This window comes from Dendropsophus ebraccatus, chromosome 11 (assembly GCF_027789765.1).
Source record: "Dendropsophus ebraccatus isolate aDenEbr1 chromosome 11, aDenEbr1.pat, whole genome shotgun sequence".
Classification (NCBI taxonomy): Eukaryota; Metazoa; Chordata; class Amphibia; order Anura; family Hylidae; genus Dendropsophus; species Dendropsophus ebraccatus.
Genome location: NC_091464.1, coordinates 55722443 through 55745931, shown reverse-complemented (window position 1 = coordinate 55745931; position 23489 = coordinate 55722443). Strand labels below are relative to the sequence as shown.

The window sequence follows — 23489 nt, the reverse complement described above, 5'->3', positions numbered from 1 at the left end:
ATAGGTGAGGTCTCCAGAACTGGACACAGTATACCAGATGTGGTCTCACCAGAGCTCTATACAGCGGGATCACAATCTCCCTCTTCTTACTGGTTATACCTCCAGCTATACAGCCCAGCATACGATTTGCTTTCCCCACCGCCTGGTTGCACTGGTGACTCACGTTAAGGCTGTCAGAAATCACTACCCCTAAGTCCTTCTCTTCTGAAGTCTTTGCCAACACAGAACTGATGATATAATAATCGGATAGAGGATTCCTCCTCCCCAAGTGCCTTATAATAATGCCTGGTGTTTTTTTCTTTTCAGTCTGACACAGTGCTCTCTGAAGAGAGCACTGTGTCAGACTGGAAACAAAATACCACTTCCTGAAGGACATACAGCAGCTGATAAATATGGGAAGACTTGAGATTTTTAAATAGAAGTAAATTACAAAACTATATAACTTTTTGAAACCAGTGTATTTGAAAGAAAAAGATTTTCATGAGAGTACCCCTTTAAGACTTCTGTAATACCAGTATGGACATGTTTCTATTTCTGGCTCTTGTCTCTTATCAGTACAAAGCACAATGTCTGACCATTTACATACTACATGCCTCATCCTTCTCTTTCCCGGCATCTGCCATACTTGATTGACACCTGGTAGCCCCAATCATGGTCAGGTATGAAGGGGGGGGGGGGGTCAAGGAGGTGTTACAGCTTGCTGCACTGCAGGAGCCTGAAAGGCCTCTTAGGCTCTTTGAACTATAGAATAAAAGCATGTTTCCATGTTCTGGAAGCACAGACAGATATATGAAAGGTATCAAGGTGTCTCCTTGACCTAACAGCTACCTATCAGTGTCAGCAGTCTGGAACCTGAGTTGTAGCCGACAGATTCCCTTTAACAAGACACAACATTAAACACAAAACTGTGTATTAGAAAGGTAAATAGGCTGCAATAATTTCCGTCTATGTAGTAACCTGATTAATTATCAGAAGCAAATATTTGGCTTGTATGTATGCAGCTATTGTTTGGCATTACGTTCCTGTCACGACGAACCCTACACAGTTTATGTACAGCCAAATAAGATTAATCATTAGGAGTTGTGGGATCTCATTATGGGCTTTGGGGGATTCTGCGGGGCGATTTTTCATTGTAATTAGGAAACAGTCTTTGATCTAATTATAGCTGTGTACATATGACAAAGGTGACACTTACCATGAAGGTGTGATGAATGCTAATAGGCTTCATGGCTTTCCATTATCTATCTATCTATCTATCTATCTATCTATCTATCTATCTATCTATCTATCTAATAATAATAATTATTATTTATATAGCCCCAACATATTCTGCAGCACTTTACAATTCTGAGGGTGCATGTACACATTAAAATCAGACATCTATCTATCTATCTATCGATTTATCGCTCATCAATCTATCTATGACTAGGTTCACACGTTTAGCAGCATCCATTGCATAACAACGGACACTGTTAAACAGCCGGCCGTGGGGCTGCAGATACCTCCGTATCAGCTGCAGGCATGTTCTTTTTTCACCACTGATTTGCGGGCACCGGCGGCTGTGCCCGCAAATCAATGAGCCATTCACTCCAATGCAATGTACGGCCGTACTGCAAATTGCGTTGTGTGAACAGCTGATGTTTCTGGTCACTGTTCAGTGAACAGCGTCCAAAAATAATTGACAGGTACATTATTCTAACGCCCGTTCTAAAGATCGGGTGTTAGAATAACGATGTGAGAACACAGAGGGCGGCATTGCATTGACTTCAATGCAATGCCCTCCCTGCAGTAAAGAACGGACGCTGAGGCGATTGCAATCAGCGTTCGTTCTTTACTTAAAAAGAACTTTGTGTGAACATAGACTATCTATCTCCTATCTATCTATCTATCTATCTAATAATAATAAAAATATTTACTTATATAGCGCCAACATATTCTGCAGCACTTTACAATTCTGAGGGTACATGTACACATAGAAGATAGATGAATGTCTGATTTTTATATACCTATCTTTCTATAACCTATGTATTTTTCTGTCCATCTATCCTCTTGCTTTCCTAGATTTGCACTGTCCATATAAAGTGTGATGAATTTCTCCTGAACACAATCTTCTTCTTCTGCTCTCAGACTTTGAGGATCTCAGTGGGCAAACGCCCCTTTAACAGTGTCAGTGGATATCAGTACTGGGACTTGTATATACAGTGACTGGAGTGCCAGGAGGCTAGCCATATGATTTCCCTGGCCCTAAATCATGTTTGGTGATTTGGATAATAAATAAACATCAAGCTGTAAAATGTGTTGTCTTACAAAAACGGCCGGTCTGAACATGGCCTAGGACTGGATAACCTCTGTCTGTTTGGAAATATATGCTATATTCAGTATTTTTTGTCCCATTACACTACTGTAATATGATGGACATGAATAGAAATCCAGACAGACCCTATTAAAGTCAATGGAGTCTTTAGGGGTCTATTCATGCCCATTGGTGCAGCAGTAAACTGGTTCCGATGTCAATGATCAATGAGAAACTACGCCTATCATAAGACAAGTAGGTTGTTTGAAATCCAATGCACACCCCATTATTGGGCCAGTTTATGTTCTATATAAACCCTAGAGCAGGGGTCCACAACCTTTTGCCCCTCATGAGCTGCATTCAACTATGAGTGATGGTGAGGAGCTGCATGAGCTCAACACTGAATCAGAATGGGGTTCGTGCATAGGACCCACCAGGTGTGGAGACAACGCTGTAAGTAAAGCCTCACCAGTGTACAATGACGCTGGATTTATCCAGTGTGGCAGCATCACATATCTACACCAGATCTCATCTGACATTGTTGTCAATTGGCTATGCCCCCTTCACACAATATTGTGCTTCCTCTATGCTAAGCCCCACCCACTTGTCAAGTGCATCACACAATGTCAAAAAGTCACCAAATTTTAACAAAAAACTGGGGTATGCACCCTTTGATTGTCCTGCACCAGGTGCAGACTTTGCCGTATACCCCCTATTGTTATGTCATCCAAATTGCCACTATTCTGGTCTTAGGATATGTCCGCGATGTTTCCAATTTAGTCATAACTCAGGATTTCTATGGCGAGTCTCACAGTTGGGAGTTGTGGGCCACTAGTTGGGGACCCCTGCCCCCGAGTATGCAATGTGACTTAGCTTTATGAAATCCACCTAAGCCCTATAGAATGTAATAGTACTGCTATACGGATCTCACAGAACTTTAATCTGACTTTCTACATGTGTTCATTCATCAATGATAGGGAACATCTGTTCCTTGTGACAAATACAGATGTGAGGGAAGGGAAGATCAGAAGCAGCAGATACTCTGGCACTATGTGCGGGTATTCGGCTTGTTTGGGGCATAGTAAGGGAGTGTAATGGAGAATAAATAACAGTACTGAGCCAACAACTCCAGATTGGACCGGTTTGCTAAAAACACTGAGAAGATTTGTCTTTTGGCAAATTGTATTCTGGCAGCATTAGAGAAATATGTGATTAAATGCAATTCTATCTAGCCACTAGCATTGCAGATCTTTGTCTGACACGTCTTTCATTATCACATAAATAGTTTCAACTCTCCAACATGTTTTTTCGTGGTATCAGCAGAATTATTTCCCTTAACTTGCACTTCTTAAGGACTTGAAGTGCTGTCATATTCCAAGAAAACTGTGGGCTTCTTTCCCTATGTGGTTTCAGCCATCTCTTGTATCTCATTTAATGCCTAGGATATTTAGAATGGAAAACTTGGAAGTAGGTTTCTGTCATTTTACTACAGGAGATTCATTGATAAAATCTACTGGCGGCGATATATGAAATACTACTGAGGACTGTCATGTATCATGTTAAAGCTTAAGGAGGTTAGAAAAGAGCTAAATACATTTTGACAGAGAACAGATCCGCACTATGTCTGGTATCCTGGGTGCCCTGAACAAACGTAAGATTTTCTGTATTCTGTCTGCTGTACACAATACACAAACATAGTCATAAAGTAGTGGTTTATTCAGCATCCAGTGCATCAAATGTGTAGCTACATATTACATGCACTGGATGGATTTAAGCTGAACAAATTCCTACTTGAGTTTAGTTGAAGAATAGAAAAAAAAAAAGCTATATTTACTTACCGGGGGTCCCCCTGCAGGTCCTACTGCAACTTCTGATCGGCTCCTTGCGGTCCTCCACCACTCACTTTTTCTGCCAGGTTTAGAGATGAGAACTCAGATCAGGACCTGCTCTCTCAGCAAATCACTGGTTGACATGACATTTTTCAAAGTTCTTTTCAAATGCTGGAATATGCCTTTAAGAGTCTTCTTCCGGAGTGCCGAGGTTTTTCTGCTATGTATAAATTGTTGATTATTGATCAGAACCTGTATTACTGTCACCCAATCATTACTGTACTTTCTATTTGGAAGCTCTGCTTTCCTTGGAGCTGTCTATCTATCTTAACTTTAAGGGGTACTGCAGCGGGAGGGGGGGGGGCACTTTTTTGCTGGGACCGTGGGGAGGAGGTGGCTGAGGCAAAAGACGTTCACTCACCTCCCTGGTTCCAGCGGTGGGTTCCGCATTGCGGTGCTCCGGTGCCCGGGCGCTTCCTGGTGTCTGACGAGGGCCCGAGATGTGATGTCTCAGGTCCGCTCAGCCATGTCACGTCTCGGACCCGCGTCAGACACCCGGAAGCGGCCGGGGACCGGAGCGTCGCGATGCGGGACCCACCGCTGGAACCAGGGAGGTGAGTGGACGTCTTTTCCCTCAGCCACCTCCTCCCCGATCCCAGCAAAAAAGTGCCCCCCCGCTGGAGTACCCCTTTATGTTAGGATATCTGTTAAAACATTTTTTTGGAGAAAATGAATTAAGGTGTTTGGGGTGTAGAGAAAAGCCTTGACATAAAATGGTACAAAATGCACCAAAACGGCACCAAAATGCTGAAGAATCAGCTACTGAGGCTACCCAAGAGGTAGTTATAGATTCTAATAAACCAAATGTATTCTACTAGTGACTACATGGGGGGGGGGGGGGGGGGGGGGAAAGCAGGTGGCACTTTTTATTGGCTGTGCAAAATGTTATGATTGTTGCACAAAGATAACGTTGAGCAAAAATACACAAAAAATCAGTGTTAGCCAAAAAATGGATGCGTACATGTTAATAAATTTGCTTTTGCATCCTGCAAAGAAAGCATACATCAGCGTAAAACAGACCAAACATATTGACCAGTAGACTAAGGGCCCTATTACACAGGACAATTATCGTGCGAAAAATCGTTATATCGTTCGAATTTAAACGATAATCGTTCTGTGTAATTGCAGGCAGTGATTGAAAAATTGTTCGTATGTCATTGATCGTTGATTTAGATCTGACCCTAATATTATCGTTAATCATTCGCTAACCGGTTGCTCTAATTCCACATTGGTTTGCTCAAGTTCCGCATTTGTTCATTCATCGTTCAGTGTAATTGCACATTGTTCATTGTTTTGCTGAGATCAGATGGAGTAAACGATCATAGCAACGATCGCAATAACGATCATAGTAACGATCGTAACTAACGACCATCGTTCTGTGTAATGTGGTGAACGATTTCAGGTTAAAAACAATCTGGTTTGTGATCCTATATCGTTAGTCGTTAATCATTAAAAATCGCTCTGTGTAATAGGACCATAAGTTTAAAGCCTATGAGTATGCTGGGTTATACATTGAAATAACTTTTATGATAATATCCTAGCGTATACCAGTGGCTGAAACCCGTGAAATGATCTAAACGAGACTTTGACTGAGATCTACATTTAGACAACTGTCTCAGAACAGTACAGTCCAAGCTTTTTAGAGGTCATCCTCATTTAAGTTTTATTTTATCAAGATCTTTAATAGAGATGAGAGAACCTCGAGCATGCTTGAGTCCTCCTGAACCCAAGCTTTCGGCATTTGATTAGCGGTGGCTGCTGAAGTTGGATAAAGCCCTAAGGCTATGTGGAAAACATGGATATAGTCATTGGCTGTATCCATGTTTTCCAGACAACCTTAGAGCTTTATCCAAGTTCAGCAGCCCCAGCTAATCAAATGCTGATCGTTTGGGTTCGGATCGACTCGAACCCGAACCCGGTTCGCTCATCTCTAATCTTTAAGTGTCTATAATATCTGCCAAAAGAATTTGAAAAGTATTTGTCAGTGTCACAATGATTTAGTTTATGAAATGATTTCTTCCTATTTTCCATCCATACATAGCAGCATTTCTTTTTTCTAAGAAAACATCAAGCTTCCAGCACATTGTTCTGGATCAAAGTGTAAAGAATTTCAGGCTAGCCAAGATCTACCACAGCAATAGAGTGATAAACGTCCACCCTCCATCCTCTAAGGACTTAGGCCATAAAATATCCATCTATCCTTGGGCGGCCTTATGTCTGGTTTTAACCAGGCTATTTTATGGACATAGGAGAAGGTCAGAGGAAGCAGGGGAGACATTTCAATGCTTGAGTGAGATTAAACAAAATAACAGCTGGAGGCGCCGCAAAGAAGGGACTTGGACAGAGAGAGGAAGCTGCTTTTTATTCAAACTTTACTTCCAAGCAGAAAGATGTATTGGGGTTGCAAGGAGGTGAAACCACCCACCATCTGTGCATTTTCTTCCCCAAAGTTTGGTTGCTATTTTGACGATAGGCTTAATAGCATTTAAATTCAGTTCAGTGACCCATGATAGAAAGCACAAAGCAGTAGAGCCATTCACATTACACAAAAAAAAACCTCTTTCACTAATAATTCCGAGCAGGTATTGAACCAGAGGGTGAAACACAAGAACATTAGTTGAAGACATAGTGAAATTTATGGTCCTTATACAAACCATAGCAATGGATTGTTACAACAATAGATGGCAGGAACCCATGGCCTTTAATGGTTGCCTGCTCTTAACAGGGAGAACAAGCAAACGGCAGTCGTGCGCCGGGAGAGGATTTATAAATCACCGGCAAAAGCATCACTGTTTTTAATGAGCCCCACTGATAAAAAAGAATTTGCATAGGTCTTGAATATATGATTAGGAGCTATGTGAGCAGCATGTAAACTCAATATGATGCAAAACACAAGGTGACTGTTGTTTGATGATGACTTCCCAGCGTGAATTGTTTTTATATATATTTTTTTTCATAACCAGCCTATTCTGAAGAGACACACAGATTGTGCCGCACACTCGCAAATCTCCACACCTGCTGTTAGGCACACGGAGATAGGTTGTCAGTAGGCCCCAAGGAATTCTACAAGATTGCATATATTAAATGTTTTATTTGTGTTGTAACATTTACTATTTCTTAGCTGAAAACTTTATAGCTAAGAATAACTCTTCCTTACAGAATGGCTTACTGCGCCTATATTTTTCTAAGCCCAAATGTTGTATAGAGTTTCACAATGCTGATATCGGAACATGGCAAGTAGTCAGCAACATCGTGCAAAGATAGGCTTGACTGTCAACGTTACATCTTTTTCCCCTCTATGGTACACAGAACAGTGTGACATTTCAACACTTGTATTAGTCAAGTACCCCTGCGAGAGTCAACCGCCCACTTGAAAGGGGGATGAATCATACTTTACCTTGAAGTGCTGTGGCTTTGTGAAGAGTTCCCTGTAACTTTAAAGGGAACCTGTCTCTAGGTTTACGCTGCCTTAAATGATGACAGCATAAACTAGTGACAGAAATTCTGAACAGAACAATGTATTACTTACATCATTCTGTTCAGCTGTTCTTCTAATATGGGATTTGTGCCGCTCCATCCTCTTCCCCCTTCAGCTGCTGATTGACAGCTCTGTCTATACACAGTATATATTATATATATATATATATATACACAGCATAAATAGACAACTGCCAATCAGCCGCCAGTGGGCAGCGGGAGCTGGTGCTCATGAATATCAAGAACTACTGAGCACATAATGGAGAACGCTTCACAGAACAATGTCATGTGATACATCATTTTGTTCAGCCCTTCTGTCAATAGTTCATGCTTCCCTTAAATAGGGTAGTATAAACCTTCTGATGGAGTTCTTTTAAACAGACATTTTGCATTAGAGAGACTGCTTAGTAATTTATTGCTCTCATTTTGTATAGTATATGTGTTATGTTTTAATGAATGTGGTGAAAAATGGTGGTGCCCAGTGGTGCTGCCATGTTGGATTGCATTGGTTGGCAATGGGAATGTAAAACTTCTGGTCTATATACTACAGAAAGAGGTACTGGTATAGACACCTTGTTCCTCAATGCACTGCATCACCATACTAAGCCTTACACAACTAAAAGACAGAGCTCTTAGTGCCAAGGTTCCAAAAAGAGAGTGTTAGGAGGATATGTTAGTGACCTGCATGTGTGGAGAATTAGACCTGGACTTGGCCATTAAAGTGTTGGCTTGCTCCTCTACTTGAGAGGCACTAAGACCGAAGGCCAGGAGAAGTGGCACAGATCCTTATGAAGCTCATTGTGCTCCTTTTACATTACAAAAGGAAAAAACCAAACCCCATTCTACACACTTCCCCGCCTCTCACAATTCACATCTCTCATAAGTCGAACTTTTATTTCCACCATAGTTGGCTGCTTTCAGCTTTGCTTCAATGGGGACAGAGATCATTGCGTTCAGTTGGACTGCATTGTCTAATGGGAGCATATGAGGTAGTCTGAAATCTCATCACAGAATTTATGTTGCGGCTCTGCCTGTTCCGATAGGCTGCTGTTAATGAACACAAGCCCAGCAGGAAGCCAATCCACAGAATATCTAATTTAATTTCAGCAAGCCTATGATGATTATTAACTACAAGCAACAAAACCACCACTGGGACAAGGGAAGTTATTGCTATCTGGTAAAGAGCCTTAGTGATAAGGAGTCTGGGATCTATTTACATTGTAATTTCTCTACCTAAAAAAAATAAAAATAAAGTACTAACAGTGCTAAGGGCTGGATTGCAAAAAAAGATTTCCAGCTCACGGCCATCCTCCAATGGTAATTATATAGGAGCTTGAGTCACTTTCCCTAAAGTCCATTAACAATCCAATTGTAGTACATGCATTAAATTAGCATCATAAAAGACGCAGAAACACTGACGCGTTTTGGATCCTATTACTGCTATAACAATCTAATAGGATCCGAAATGCATTTTTTTGGCACATTTCTTATGCATCTTTTATGATGTGAATTGTCCTTTTATATTGCTGTATGACAACTGGATTTTTATTGGCATAAAGTGGAATTAAGCACAGTAAGGGATTGATGTTTGGCGTCCATTATGTAAGCAGTACGTTAGATTAGATAATGTATAATAAATAGCTATTCCTCTTGAGTCTAACAAGGTCATAGTTACCAAGTGTCCCTATTTCTGAAAGGGCAATCTCAATTTCAGTGATTTCCCCCAAGAACTGTCTCTTATTTTCTGTATAGCGGCTTCCGTTTTCATCATTAATTCATGTGCCCAGGTTTCTCAGGATAATTAATATTGATTTTTTTTCCAATGCAAAAAACAAACAAAAACAAAACAGTTTATAATGAAGTTCAGTAACGGATTTATGATAAGAATAGTGTAGGACCATGTGGCACTCCGAGATGGTCTTGTCTTCAATAATATAGATACACTGATTTAATGGCAAATACAACAGGAAATGATGTACACTTTGCCCAATAGAGATAAGATGACAGGTAATATCCTGGCGCACTCATAGATAAAGCCCTGCCCCCTTTTTTTCGGCTGGATTTACTAAGAGGTTGCGCAAAAATCTACAGCTCCTTGCCGCACCCCCTTTCCCACCCATTGGACGAGTGGGGTTTACAACAGGCGTACTCCACAGAGTAGGTAAGAATTTGCGCCTGATTTGAGGCATATGCTCAGGACACAGCCTTTAGGAATCTCCCCCATGGTGTTCCCTGAGAGACATATCGAAAGTTTTGATCGGTTGGGGTCTAGGTGTTCAGAACGAGACCATTCAGGAGAACGAGCTGGGAGAAGTCCAGCTCTGGGTCACTTGACCTACACAGACTTCTAATGTAAGTCAATGAGGTCCATCTAGGTGGCAGACACAGATTGAGGAAAGGAGCGCACAGCAGCTCAATTGTCTCCCTGCTCATTCTACTAATCGATCAGCGTCTGAACACTCAGACCCTGACCAATAAAATCATTTAAAATGTCTCTGTGAGATATAAAAAGTTTTTTCTAGCACCATATGTGGTGTGAGCCCTCAGTGATGTTGTGTCGGAGGATTGGCCGGTCACTTGCTAGATGGTACTGTGTGACGCCACTCTAGTGATGTTTGGCCGAGATACAACCGGACCATGAGATGTTATCCCATTACGCCAGTGCCAGGTGGGCACACAGGTGTGCTTGCACGCCTGCTTTTATTTTAGAAGGCCAGTTGTACCTTTTTCTCCTGTGGCCAGTGTCCTGCCGGGCTGCTACTGGGTCCCTTAGGTTAGTGTAGTCACGGATGGCTAGAGTGATGTAGTGACCCTCCCGGAACTGCCACCCACAGAAAGGGGATCCAAAGGTTGCGGTGTATACTGTGTCGGCGTGGTGTGAAGAATCACAAGTCTCTCTAGCATAAATAAGTTTGGTTTTACTTGAGATGTACTTGTGTGCAGCAAGTTATACAGCTTTGCTTTGACAGTATATGTTTCTCTTGAGAAAGCACTTGATAATACACATAATACTTGTAGACGAACACTTGACAATTTAGCAACCAGATCCGCGATAGGAATGTAGTGGAGCGTGTTGAGATACAAAGAATCAGAGTAGCAGAGAGGAGGATGTCGTGAGAGTCTCAAACCAAGTAGTACTGTGCTCTGCTGGGATGTTAGAGGATGAGGTAGAAGAATACTTAGAAGAAGAGAATACCTGTGCCCGTGTATTGACCTTTGGGTCTTTACACAACCTTATGCCTACTAGATTTGGGGGACCCATCCTAGAGGGTGACACAGGGTGACCTTGTTACCTGGGATGAGCGGAATGCTGAGGGTTCCCTGCTGACAACCACACTGCAAGATACAGTTCCCAGGCCTTAGCAACTTTGCTCTATCTGGATTGGTTCATTGCTTACTGCTGTCTGTGGATACTGTTCTGCTCTGTGACTCTCATAGTCTACGGCGTGGGTCGAGGTTGTCTCTGACTTGTCCTCTGCTGTAGGAGTTTAATACTGCATGGTGTTGTGTAGCGTTACTGAGTAGAAACTGTTAGCTGTATCTTGCTTCCTACCTATACAGGGTTCTGACTAAGACTGACTAGAGTAGGGGACCTGGCAGAAGGCCAGGGCCCAAAGAGGACTACTATAGAGATGTCTAGCTTGCATCCTTCCTCTACAATGTCCAACACGAAAGACTCATACACTTCCTCCACCCATGTGACTTCCTTCCTCAGCGTATCTAAAGTGTGCTGTGAGTGGGTGAAGAGTGCAATAGAAGAAGTAAAGAGAGAGATGATAGGAGAGAAGAACAGATTCCCATAGGTTCACAGATCCATGTGACATACAAACAAATAATAACCCTTCATACACTTCACTTCATGTGTATAACCGAATACACACATCTATAATAGTGACATCTAGTGGAGAAATTCTAGCACTAACTTCATCACCACCTTCACACAATAAGTACAGCCGTTTTCGAAGGGTGTAACCAATAGCAAAACCCGTGGTGGGATACCACACATGTACTCTTTAAGGCTATGTTCACACAATGTATGGTTTGTATAAATCACAGCCGTAACTTATACAAACCATACGTTGTCTGTGAATGAATGGAATGCCGGCTGCAGCGTATACACATAGTATGGGAATTCCATCCGGCCACACGAGAAACTGACATGTCAGTTTTCTGTGGCTGCTATTCATTGAAAAGTGGCCGCAGAAAACCTCTGCAGAGAATGCTCCATTGTGTACAGCTGTGAATTCGGATGTGGGTGCACACTGGTGCGCCCGTACCTGAATTCAGCATAAATGAAGATCATCCGGCCAGCACTGCAGTACCAGCAGTTCTGTGATCCGGCCGGGTCATAGAACGACCGGTGTTATTCATAGTGTGCACATGGCCTAAAGCTACAATTACCAGAAAGACAGAGCAAAAAGACTAAATATTCCCCATATTTAGACACTTGCTTCAAAAAGCCCACCTGGTCTGATGTCATGCATAGGTTCTGGTCAGCCTACCAACCTGATGCAGAGGAAATGAATCATGACTTGAAACCACTGAGCTGCTACCAGGTATTGGGTAGAAAGAAGAATCAAGCAAGCTGCATAGCAACCTGATACAGTGGCTGGCTATGATCATGGAGGTGGAACAAGGAACGATGTGTAACACATGTTGAAAGGTTCCACAATTAATGGTAACAGAGGAACAATACAGTCTTATGGCTAGTTCCTCTGCACATATTTCACAAAAATGTGTCAATGCAATCCATCTACTTTGGATTAGAAAATTGCAAGAGACTATGATGTGTAATTCATGGCTGTGAAGCTATTTGATGTCAGGCCCATGATAAACATAAATATGTTGATTTCACAGGGAAGAAGCAGACCATGAAGGATATCCATGGGTCACTGCTGTTCTCATTTCCCTGGAGACAACAAATGTCCTGTAGAATTAGCTAACAAGTCAGGAACTAACATATACTGTTTAAGAGCATTTTGTACTAATGGGATCACTCACATCCACACGTTCCTTTATAGATTTAGCCCATCTGCTCTATAAACTGTGCCGTAACAGAGGTAAAAAAAGGGTGATAATATGCATTACTGTCGGCGTTCAGAAACATAGGCATACCTGGAAAATATAATAATATAACCCTTATGGACACTTTTTGGTTTACACTTAGAGATGAGCGAACCTAGAGCATGCTCGAGTCCATCCGAACCAGAACTTTCGGCATTTGATTAGCGGTGGCTGCTGAAGTTGGATAAAGCCCTGAGGCTATGTGGAAAAGATGGATATAGTCATTGGCTGCATCCATGTTTTCCAGACAACCTTAGAGCTTTATCCAACTTCAGCAGCCACCGCTCATGAAATGCCGAACGTTCGGGTTCGGATTGACTCGAACCCGAACCCGGTTCGCTCATCTTTACACTATATTTTGAGTGGGGTTCTGGGGAAAGGGGAAAAAAATTGAACTAGGTCAGTCAAATTAAAGTGAATCGGTGACCCCCTGATCATGTACTCAGCTGATGGCACACGTGAATAGATTTCAATATAGGCATGTAAAATATACCTTTGTTGCCTTTGTCTGTGTTTTTATTTTCATTAAAAAGAACTTTATTTGGGTTGTAAATAGTGTCAAAGAGGTTGAGCCTATTGTCCTCTGGGCCCTAGCATTGCTACCCCTCACTGTGCTGTATGCCTGTCCTCTGCTCAATCAGTGATGTACACTGTGTATGCACTACAGTGAAGTGTAGCCGTGCAAGGGCCCAGGGAACAATAGGCTACACCTCTTTGACACTATCCACATAAAAAAAAAAAAAAGTTTTTTTTTATTTTTTAATGAAAATAAAAACACACACATGGGCAACAAAGGTATGTCTTAAATGCTTTCACTGATATCCACCCAGCGGTGCCACCAGCTCAGTAGGCAGTCAGGGGTCACAGATTCAGTGGTACTCTGACATCAGGTAACAAAAAAAAAAATCTTTAGAAGAATGTATCATTGCTTACCTGTCTGTCTGTTATAAAGTCAGCAACATTTTATTTGGTTTTGTGGGCCTGTGCATCTTGATTATTGTACTTCCTAGTTAAAAGGATTTTTCAGCATTAGAAAAACAGAGACCGCACTATTTTTGTCTGATTAGTTAGGTGTGGTTTCCATTTATTTCAATTGAACTTTTTAAATTCAATGGAAAGTTTTAAAAAAAAATCACCCAAACTGGAGACAGTACTCCCACCCTGCCTGCTCCCTTACCACAGCACTTCTGTCAGTCACCCACCCAGAGCTGCTACAGAACATTGCATAACGCAGCAGACTGCCTCTCCACCCAGGCAACATGCACTCCCATTTCCTGTGGCACTGTGCAGCACAGGCCAGTATGCTATAAACACACCTCATTGTTCCCTAAATGACCTAATAAAAATATATATGTATACGACAGGGAGATGATGTAGAGGCTGGTGGTGACATCACTGAGGGGATGGGGCTTGAGCTCAAGTACAAGATCCAGACATGCTAAAACCAGTATAATTAGTGATAACACTACATAGATCCGAAAAAATATGACATGTCCTAGTGCGGATTGCTGCATGGATCACAACCCCCTCACATTCCGCGCTGCTCGGCAGCAGAGATGACAGAAACGCATAATGTGCGCTCCTGTCATTGCATCTGACAACTACTCATCAATGTTGTTGATCGTTGCTTGTTAACCAGGCCATGTTTTGGCCCATGTAATAGGGCCTTTAGACAAGCAGACAGCAGGAGACCGCTGCATGCCTTCTATTTCTATTGATGGGTCTTTTGGACTTGGTAACATACTGGCATCTAACTTGTTAATAAATGTATCACTTTTATGAAGAGTTGAATTATCTCCATTTATTCTAGTACAAGAATCATTTCAGCTGCAACAAGTAGATGATTTAGAAACGAAGCTGTAACAGGGATGAAAGTTTCTTCCGCCTCTAGTGGTTTCTGCATTCCTGCATAAATGTGACCTGTCTGTGACTCTATTTGATCACTTAAAATGTCTTTTCTTGTCTGTTATTCCAATATACACAGCAGTTTACCTCCGAGTAATCAACGTGGTTGGAACAAGCGGCGTAGATTTTCTCTACATAATTTCAGCCTGTGAATGCAAACTGTATGACAACCTCCACCCCCCTCCATTGTGAATGCACACAACCTCCATCCCCTGCTCCATTTACCAATGTTCCCTTTATTCTGTACACATGTAGAATGTTCATGTATTGCCACTACTCTAGGCAAAAAAAATGTTTAGCTCATTTCTTAAGCTCATTTTCAGGAATTAAAACTATAAAATAAAAATCTGGAAAACAGACTTTTAAGACAAAGACAAAGAGCATACTCGCCTGGTGACTGCAAGGTGCACAGCAAAAGTTAGCAAGGTACAATCAATAGAAATCAGATGGCAAGCACTCTTCTATAATATCTATACGCTTTATTAAAAATTCTATAAAAATTTCAAAGGAAGCTGGAGAAGACATGTTGCACTGTATAAAGGTTACAAGAAAATGCTATAAAATCGACGTGGTTTGCACGTGCTTGTCCGTTCTCAAGGGTGGCTTCCTATAAAGCAAAACGTGACGTTTTTCTTATTTCTTTCGTATCCTATTTACATTGAGATGTATTTATACAGTTTCTGATGAAGATTTTATAGAGTTTTCAGTAAAGCATTTGGATTTTGTGCTGGCTGATTTCTATTCATTGCATTTGGTTTTTTAAGACAATGGCTGTCAATCACAGGTAAGGGGGCTGAAGGTGGATCACCAAGCTAATAAGTGCAATGAACTCCAATCTATGCATTTCACACAGTCTTTCAACCTGCAGTAACACAGATGGCCTATCCTGGGCTTACTTTTTCTCTCCTCGCTGTTTCCCATTCAGGTGGAAAGTTTGCAAGGGCTTGGGTGCATAAATGGCTGTTCTAAAGCCCCTATACCACGGTGCCACTATGAGGAGCAAACAAGCGCTGTCAGGGCTCGGTTGCTTCTTATCCCCCGCTCGCTGCTGGCACTGTTACACGTGGCAGCAGCGAGCGGGTGAAAGCCAGGGGGGGGGGGGGGGGAGTTGGGAGTTGGGGCTGCCCGGGTGATAGCTAGATCGTCTGGACAGCCCATAGCAGATAGCAGCACTCTGCTGCCGCTGCTCCTATTCCACCGAGCGACGGCAGCAGATCGTTGCTATACGAGTCGTCGTTTGTCTTTCAACATGTTGAAAGACAAACGACTGCAACAATCAGCCGACATCGTTCATGTCGGCTGATCGTTGCCTTCTATTACACGGGACGATTATTGCCCCTAATGGCCAATATCACCTGGTTTTGCACGGATTACTAAGGTAGCTAGCAGACCACAATCATGAACCAGGAAAAACACTGAACATGTGAATGCAGCCTAAGGCTTGACTGCACCTGGAGTCAGGGTAGGGAGGAGTAAGTAGGAGTAGTTGTTGGGTCACAACTAGAGATGAGAGAACCTCGAGCACGCTTGAGTCAATCCGAACTCGAACTTTCTGCATTTGATTAGCGGTGGCTGCTGAAGTTGGATAAAGCCCTAAGGCTATGTGGAAATCATGGATATAGTCATTGGCTGTATTCATGTTTTCCAGACAACCTTAGAGCTTTATCCAAGTTCAGCAGCCACCGATAATCAAATGCCGAACGTTCGGGTTCGGATCTACTCAAACCCGAACCCGGTTTGCTCATCTCTAGTCACAACCCTATGCTGAGTAGTGACTGCTGTTCTGTTCAATTGATCTGCAGCAGTTAGGTGACCGCAAAGTAACAATAACACTAAAGTGCTCTTTTGTGACTGACATATTTTGTTACAGTCAGTTCTATGACTTTCAAGTTATAGTGCTACCTAGTATGTTGTTACTGTACTCATTCTGTTGATTGATACTGCCATGCTTTCAGTATCAGCTCTTGAAAAAAAAATTTAAAAAGTGTTTCCAATTAAAGGGGAACACTCAGACCATGACCTTACAGCCTAGTGCAATGGAAAGTTTATACTATTCAGAATATGTTTTCCCCTCTTCTCTTTTTTGCTTTTACAAAATGTTCTATATCTTTGTTCTAAAGCATGAGTGATCCGTCATTTGTTACAGAAAAAATTATAGAGTCAGCACTTCTACAGACATGTTTGAACAACACAGTGCTGCATATTTAGACCAGAATTTGGATAACCGGTCATATGCCAGCTGAACTAGTTCTTCCATAATGCTCAGCCAGCTAGTCACTGTATTGTAGTGGCAGATGGACGTCTCAGCCTGCTCATATATGACAGATGTTTTGGACATGTGCAAAGACAGAATGTTAGATCTGATAATTTAAATACAATTATGGCATTTAAATCACTATATAATGTGAAGACCTGTGGTTCAATAATGTACCATATAAATATGATATAAAAAAAGAAACTATCATACAGTGTTCAGATTTTTTTTTCTAGGTAAGAAGGAGAAATGTGTCTTCTTGGGGAGACTGCTAGGCTGGTCTAGGCATAGACCTGGCAATGCTCTCTGGGAAAAAGATATGCAAAGTAGCTATCTGTCATGCCTACATCCTACATGACTGGGGATTATCAACCAAACCAAAATCCCCTTAACAAAAGGCAGTTTCAGGCTTCTTACCCTCTCATTACTGTAGTCCAGGATAGGGATTGTCTGGGTGAGAGGTCTTTCATGTGGGTCTAAGGAAGTAATAAGTCTTCTTGGGGAGGCTGCCAAGCTGCTGTGGGGAGTTTCATATGCCAGGAATAGTCCCTGAGAATTTTTTTTTCTAGAGACACTTTACTCACTTGGATTCATGTCAAAGGCCTCTCAGTCAGACAGCCAGAAACCTGAACTGATGAGGGGCAAGAAACCCAAAACAGCCTTCTACAGATGCACTCTCTTCCTTTTACAGAGAATCTTGTTTGTTATGTTTAAGGCCCTTTTAGAGATTGAGTATTAAACTTTATTAACTTTCAAACTCTAAATCAACAGTAGATGTGATATAAAGTAAATTTGCAATATACATTTTTTTTTAGTTATTATGGAAAACACGGCACTTCCTGTGTTCTCTTTTTTTCCTAAGAGTCTAAACACAGGAAGTCCAGTGTTTCCCAGGCCATCTGAGCGTTCACAGAGAGAAGGCAGTCATGTGATTGATGGACACATTGAGCCATGACTCTCTGCACTGGCCAGACTTTATTTATTTATTTATTTTCACCCTAAGACTGAAAATCTGCCTTCAGGAGACTGGACCTGGATTTCTGGTAAGTTTAGCTTTCTTTTACAGCATAGTAACAAAAAAATGAATGTAAATTGCAAATTTGCTTTATATCACATATACTGTTGATTTAGATTTTGAAAGTTATAACAATAGTGACACTTTAACTCTAGTACATGGCTACACTTACTGCGCCCTAGCAGCAGGCTAACTGCAAAGACAGCTCTAAGGTCCTTTTGGGGTGCCAGGGTTAACTGCAGAGCATTTCCACAATATCTGATCAGGTCGCTGGGAAACCTTACGACCCAATCAGAGCATTACAAAAGCAGCCCTGGTGTAAGCAATGAACTTCTGATAATGATGACTAAAAGGAGGAAAGAGAGTGAGATAGAAGAACACTATTTTAAGAGGAAACCCTTGATTTCCCTTACAGGCATAGTGTAGACACTTTGGAGGAGGCTGTAATGTGTAGGATTCATTAGGGCTGGGCGGTATACCGCAAAAATACCAATACCGTCACTGGCGTCGGTTAACCGACCTCAACTTAGCCAGGACGGTATCTGCGGTAATTTTGTGTTTCCCAGAGAGCTTCTGCACGCAGTCGCGGCCCGGCGTGAGCGCTGCACGTTATGTGCAGGGACGCCGGAATCAGAGCGGGAGGTGGAGGAGCAGCAGGGCCCAGGTGAGAATGCCCGCCCCCGGCACCCGTCCAGTCTGAGCGCCCGCCCTCCCCCTGTCCCATCCGGCGTCCCTGCACACACAGGACATTAACGTGCAGCGCTCGCCGGGAGGGGGAGTTGGGGGAGCGGCACCAGTCCTGTCCGAGCGCCCTTCTCCTCCGGCCGGCGAGCGCTGCACGTTAATGTCCTGTGTGTGCAGGGACGCCGGTGTGCGCGCGGGAAGTGGAGGAGCAGCAGGGTCCAGGGGAGAATGTTCCTGAGTGATCCTGTCCTGTCCGGCGTCCCTGCACACACAGGACATTAACATGTGCAGCGCTCGCCGGCCGGAGGAGAAGGGCGCTCGGACAGGACTGGTGCCGGTCCCCCCCCCTCCTCCCGGTGAGCGCTGCACATTAATGTCATGTGTGTGCAGGGACGCCGGTCAGATCTCAAGGTGGAGGAGCATATGCATGCAGCTCCCTGTGTACCCATCCACCCCTGCCCGCCCCCCTGTGTACCCAGCCACCCCTGCCCGCCCCCCTGTGTACCCAGCCACCCCTGCCCGCCCCCCTGTGTACCCAGCCACCCCTGCCCGCTCCCCTGTGTACCCAGCCACCCCTGCCCGCCCCCCTGTGTACCCATACACCCCTGCCCGCTCCCCTGTGTACCCAGCCACCCCTGCCCGCTCCCCTGTGTACCCAGCCACCCCTGCCCGCTCCCCTGTGTACCCAGCCACCCCTGCCCGCCCCCCTGTGTACCTAGCCACCCCTGCCCGCTCCCCTGTGTACCCAGCCACCCCTGCCCGCCCCCCTGTGTACCCATACACCCCTGCCCACTCCCCTGTGTACCCATACATCCCTGCCCGCTCCCCTGTGTACCCATCCACCCCTGCCCGCTCCCCTGTGTACCCATCCACCCCTGCCGGCCCCCCTGTGTAGATAGATAGGATAGATAGATAGATAGATAGATAGATAGATAGGAGATAGATAGATAGATAGATAGATAGATAGAGAGATAGATAGGAGAGAGATAGATAGATAGATAGATAGGAGATAGATAGGAGATAGATAGATAGATAGATAGATAGATAGATAGATAGATAGATAGATAGATAGGAGATAGATAGATAGGAGATAGATAGATAGATAGGAGATAGATAGATATAGATAAAGCAGCAAGAGTCCGCAGCACACCAGCATGTAGTGAAGAGTGGTTCATTCCATCAAATAAGGTGCAGGATACGACGTTTCAATTCACTCCAGAATCATTTTCAAGCATGCTTATCTCTTCACTATATGCTGGTGTGCTGCGGACTCTTGCTGCTTTGTATTTTGGAATCCCCTGCCAAAGGCCTTTCTGTGTTCAGCACCCTCTACTTCAACCTTGGATGTGCGTCTGTCACGAACGATAGATCGATATCTTTACAGCGTGTCAGTGCAGTGCCATCTACAGCCCCCTATAATGTACGTCCCTGTACTGTCACCTGTATATACTATATACCCATCATATATACTCTGGGTACCTATAGTACATAGCTATATACCTGTATATACACATCCTGTAGTGTGCACATAGCTGTATACCTGTATATACACGTCCTGTAGTGTGCACATAGCTGTATACCTGTATATACACGTCCTGTAGTGTGCACATAGCTGTATACCTGTATATACATGTCCTGTAGTGTGTACCTAGCCTTGGGTTGCTGCTCAATGAGTTACTGTACTTTTTTTAACTTTATTGAAACAAACTATCCCCAGTTTGGCACGGCCGAGTGGGTGTGGCTTGTAAAAGGGGTGTGGCTTACAAAGGGGCGTGTCATAGTTATCATCCAATTATCGTTACCGCAGCTACATATGCGATAAACCGCGATATTGATTTAGGCCAATATCGCCCAGCCCTAGGATTCATCACAGACAATAGAGAGAACATTTAAGGGAAGTGAGACACCTAGTGGACCACGCCTTTAAGGCTTTTTGAGTAATTTTTGGAAGAAGTATACAAATATGTTAGAAATGACATAGGCTATAAAATAAAGCTATTTAAGATAAGAGCCACTATTTAAATCAACAGAAGATGTAAAAAAATTACCTAGCAAGTCGCTCATCTAAACAAAGCAAAGTGCTTTGTTTGATCTGCGATCTGCTCATCAAACCGCCGGCCTTTCAGTGCTGCTCTGCTCTACGCTCCTCCCAGGATGCCAGGAAAAACTGGATCCAATCCTGGGAAACTTCTTCTAGTTTCCCAGGATTGGATCCAGCTTTTCCCTGGCACCCAGGGTGGAGCGTCAGGGAGTGGAACAGCACTGAAAGGCCAACGGCTTGATGAGCAGATCGCAGATCAAACAAAGCACTTTGCTTCGTTTAGATGAGCGATTCCCTCATCTCTAATCAAGGTGAAGCTATAGAATTGTAGATTGTTGACAGACATAGAAACACTATGTTCATCCAATCTGCCCCTATATTTTGTTTTCCTTTTTATTCTTTTCTAGGTATAGGTATAAGGTATTTTTCTATGTATGGATTTAGCATACTTATGTGCTGAAAGTTTGTTTCAAGCATCTACTACTCTTTGAATAAAACATTTTCTAAAATGTCATCTATTCCTCCTCCCTCATTATATGACTTCTATTTGCACCAGTCAGTTTTCTTGGAACTCAGCCTGGTCAGAAGTCATGACAGTCTGCTCTGATCTCTCTAATGTACTAAACACACTGAAGAGATCTTTTTCCCTATATCTCTATAGCATACCCTCAGAAGCTGCAGCAGCATGGAGGACTTTAAAAAGAGGCAAAGTATAAGATATGAATTATAATCTATGAATCCAGCAGTGGCATGAGAGAGTAAAATAAAATCTGCTTCCTTCTTTTGTGTGAAGGTAATGTATCCTCATCTCTGCCTCCCTGAAGACATATGTATTTTACTAGTGAGCAGAGAGTGAGTGATCAGTACATAAGGGCTGGGGTGAGAAGTGGCTGATAAGTGGAGAAGGCATTTTTCTATAATAAGATATGTTACAGTTTCTTATCTATGCTCATACAATTGGTTTATAAAGTAATCTCATTGTCCCACCTATTCATTTGCTGCATTATCATCCTTTATTTGTACCACTATAAATGTCTCCCCTATTCATTTTCTGACTCGCTTAAGAAGCCGATGCCTACAACTTATGGGTCTGGTGGCTTTACAGCTTTGCACATAAAGAATACGTTTATTGATTAGATCCATTATTTAGTAGGGCCCACGTTCTTATTACATCTTATATCAAGCCTTTGTCTATGGAGTATTTGTATTCTCATATTCAACACTGGGTAGATTTCATTCTTAATCTGTTTGTGCTGTTGTTTTCTGGCTGTTTACTCATTTCCAGCAGGAAAACATAAGATCAATATATATCTTTTCACTTCGGTAAAGCTGCCAACAGTTCCCACTAATTTACCCGATATCACATTAACCATGTATAACCGAGCAAAATGTTCTAAACTTGGGGAGCAAGCTCTGAAAGTGTGATCACTTAATTCCATTTTTATGAAATTGATATTGTCCAACTTTTCTGCAGTCTCATGTTTCTTATTCCATGAAATAGAAAGTCACATGATAAAATGCTTATAAAGTGCGGTACGCTGGGATGAGAATGCTACTGCCAGGGGTGTAACTACCACTATAACAGACATAGGGACTGCCATGAGCTGTCATCATTTGCAGGGTGCTTCAAATGTCACTTTAACTGCAAGCACGCCTTACGGGTACTTGCAGTTGTTACTACACTTGACAGATTTGTGGTCAGTCGGGGGGGCCCAATAAAAAGTTAGCTATGGGGCGCCCAGCCATTTCTAGTTATGCCTCTGGATACTGCATTGTTACAAAAGCCCATCTTCCTCAGGTTAAAGGCCATTTTAATCTGCATATGTATAGCACTGCTCTGCAAAGTGATGTATATGCACTGGTCCACAAATGTTATTGAGAGGACAGGACACCTATGGGATGGTCATGGTCCAGACACCATATGGGGGGGCTGCTTTTAACTATTTTCATGTCTGTAGTGGGTCTGTATCTTGCCATTGCGGTGAGCTGTTGCATTTTTCTGTGTTTTTCTGTACCCCATGGTACACCATATGTACTGTTTGCCCTAGGGTACCCTTGATGGTGAGGTGTAGATGCAAGACAGACATTGGAGTATAGCTGAGTAGCTCAATGAACTCAGAACGATCTGCCACAATAGATGGAGGTACAGTACGAGGAAGCAGAAGGGTTACCCGGGAGGTATAGTGATCGTATCAGGGTATCTTGTAGTTCTGAAGAAGGGCTTGACACTGTAGATGTCAGAATTCATACAATGAGCTCAGAGTCCAGAGGATCTAGTCAGCATGTCCTGACAGTCTCTTTCATTTTGGGGCGGCTCAAAGCTAGGACGCTCATTGCTTGTCTCCCTGGTTCCACAATTCCCAAACTGCTGAGTACCAATCTTGTGGGTTTTTTTCGTGAGCAAGGCAAGTAACGCCGAAACGCGTCAACCAGTGCTTTCCTAGTCTATTCCTCTGTATTATCCCATTTGAAATAAAGAAAGTAGTGACTTTTTTAGTCCATTTCAGATGCTGGACTTTATTTTCTGTTATGTTGATCTGGGTTTTTCCGAGCACCGCTTGGAGAGCAGGAACCGGTGAGCTAGCCGACAAGGGTTAAAATCTTGTGTTTTTTTTGTGATGTGGAAGCTAAACTGCAATAAGCCTGGCCTGAAAGTTACTGTATGTATACTTTGGAATATACAGCAACTAAGTAACATAGAAAGTTGTTATATCCTTTGCTATAGGGATAACCCAATCTTAGGCAACATAAGTTAATGGCATAATAAGTTTTATAAGATTTTTTTTATAGTATGTGTTTCAAAATTTCACCATGTATTGTTAATATCCAGAGGCAGACAAATATGCCTTGATCATTTCTGAAAAAAT

General features: G+C 42.8%; 1 protein-coding gene across 1 annotated transcript in view; it reads left to right on the top strand.

Annotated features, from left to right (window-relative positions):
* Positions 1 to 23489, top strand: part of SERPINF1 (serpin family F member 1) — a 55991-nt gene that overhangs the window by 6622 nt on the left and 25880 nt on the right. The gene's annotated exons all lie outside the window — the stretch shown is intronic.